We start from the raw sequence: 2,682 nt of genomic DNA, 5'->3' as shown, positions 1-2,682 counted from the left end.
ATAAGTCCGCCCAGTTCCCGCCCCCTCCAGCTTCCCCACCCAGCCCCGCCCCCACCGCCCAAGAGCCTGAAGAGGAGACAACAGAAAAGCTCTCCTGGCTCCCTAAGAGGCAGGGCTGAAGTTTCCGCCGCCAAGCCGGTCCAGGCCCCGCCCTCCTAGAATGATTTTTGTCAAAACAGCTTGCATTAAACTTCCTGATTACAGATGACCACTGACTTGTTCAACCCCTAGTTTCACAAGTGTTTCTCCCTTCCTGGATTCTAAGCTTCGTGCACGGTGAACTACCCATAGCAGGCATAAGCAAGCAGAGGTCTGTAGACAAGGGCACACTTTGGTGGAACAAAAGACTGGTTCCAAATGGGGAAAGGAGTACCTCAAGGCTGTATATTGTCACTGCTTATTTAACTTCTATGCAGAGAACATCATGAGAAATGCTGGGCTGGATGAAGCACAAGCTGGAATCAAGATTGCTGGGAGAAACATCAATGACCTCAGATACGCAGATGACACCACCCTTATGGCAGAAAGTGAAGAGGAACTAAAAAGCCTCTTGATGAAGTGAAAGAGGAGAGTGAAAAAGTTGGCTTAAAACTCAACATTCAGAAAACGAAGATCATGGCATCTGGTCCCATCATTTCATGGCAAATAGATGGGGAAACAATGGAAACAGTGAGAGACTTTATTTTCTTGGGCTCCAAAATCACTGCAGCCATGAAATTAAAAGATGCTTGCTCCTTGGAAGAAAAGCTATGACCAACCTAGACAGCATATTAAAAAGCAGAGGTACTACTTTGCCAACAAAGGTCCGTCTAGTCAAAGCTATGGTTTTTCCAGTGGTCACGTATGGATGTGAGAGTTGGGCTATAAAGAGAGCTGGGTGCCGAAGAACTGATGCTTTTGAACTGTGGTGTTGGAGAAGACTCTTGAGAGACAGTTGGACTGCAAGGAGATCCAGTCAATCAATGCTAAAGGAAATCAGTCCTGAATATTCATTGGAAGGACTGATGCTGAAGCTGAAACTCCAATACTTTGGCCACTTCATGAGAAGAACTGACTCACTGGAAAAGACCCTGATGCTGGGAAAGATTGAGGGCAGGAGAAGGGGATGACAGAGGATGAGATTGTTGGATGGCATCACCGACCTGATGGACATGAGTTTGAGTAAGCTCTGGGAGTTGGTGATGGACAGGGAAGCTTGGCATGCTGCAGTCCATGGGGTCACAGAGAGTCAGACACGCCTGAGCGACTGAACTGACTGAACTGATGGTTTGGTCTGTGGTCCTCAGAACAACTCAAAAACTTTCAGAGTGACTCCTAGCCCTGCAGCTGTCCAGTTGGAGAACATAGGGCAAATCTCTTAGCTTCCCCAGGTTTCTGTTTCATAGAATTCCATGCTTTCCACTTTGGAAGCATCTTAAATTTCATCCTGTTTCCCTTTTGATACCTGGATTAACTTTACAGTGTTCCTGACAATTAACTCAGCCTCCTTTTGCACACCTCCAGGGTCTGGGTCTCACTACGTCTCCAGGCAGGGATCTTTGGACAGAATGTTCTTATGGTAAAGGAACACTGTCTCTTCATAGTCCCTGACTCTAACCATCCATCTTTCCATCTATTCATTATTTCCTTTATTCATTCATTCTGCAAGCATCTATCAAATATTTGGCTCTATGCTGGGAAGGATGGATACAAAGTTACATTTAAGACATGGTCGAGTGCCCAGAGGAGTTCACCATGTCATAGATAAAACAGATGGGGGAAGCTATGGGTGGCTTGCCATGCAATGTGAAAACACCATATATAGGGATATATGCTATATATAAAAAGTGCTCTGGATATACCTGGGAGAGTGTCATCTCCCTGATGGGGTTGCAAAGAAGATGCTCAAAATCTGTTTCATAGAATCATTAAATGTCCAACAAAAGAGAATTCTCCAAATATGCTCTGAGGTTGATATTTAGCTGGCGAAAACAATACTATCCATTCACTCAAACTAGTGCTGCTCACTTCTACATATGGACAACAGAATACAGTCATGATCCATTGTTAAGGGGAAAATATATGTTATAAAATAGTTAGGGTTGCTTTGGGACACAGCTTGGCAGTTTATTAAAAATTAAACTTAGGGACTCCCTGGTGGTTTGGTGGTTAAGAATCAGCCTGCCAATGCAGGGGACACAGGCTTGATCCTTGGTCTGGGAAGAGCCTACGTGCCGTGGAGCAACTACGCCCGCACACCACGACTCCCGAGCCCGTGTGCTGCAGCTGCTGAAACCTGCACACCCTCGAGCCCGTGATCCGCAACAGGAGAAGCCACTGCACTGAGAAGCCTGTGCACTGCAACGAAGAGCAGCCCCATTTGCTGCACCTAAAGAAAGTCGTCGCGCAGCAACGAAGACCCAGTACAGCCAAAAATAAGTAAATACATAAATTAAAATAAAGAAATAAAAATTAAACTTAGAGTCACCATATTTCACAGCAATTTCACTCCTAGGCTTGTACCCAAGATAACCCAAGATAATTGATAATATGTTTATACAAAAACTTGCACACGAATAGCAGCGTTTTTGTGATTGAGCACCGTTGCACTCATCTCACACACTAGTAAAGTAAGGCTCAAAATTCTCCAAGCCAGGCTTCAGCAATACGTGAACCATGAACTTCCAGATGTTCAAGCTGAGT

Source organism: Ovis aries, chromosome 14 (genome assembly GCF_016772045.2).
Source record: "Ovis aries strain OAR_USU_Benz2616 breed Rambouillet chromosome 14, ARS-UI_Ramb_v3.0, whole genome shotgun sequence".
Lineage (NCBI taxonomy): Eukaryota > Metazoa > Chordata > Mammalia > Artiodactyla > Bovidae > Ovis > Ovis aries.
Note: the sequence above shows the minus strand (reverse complement) of the source record.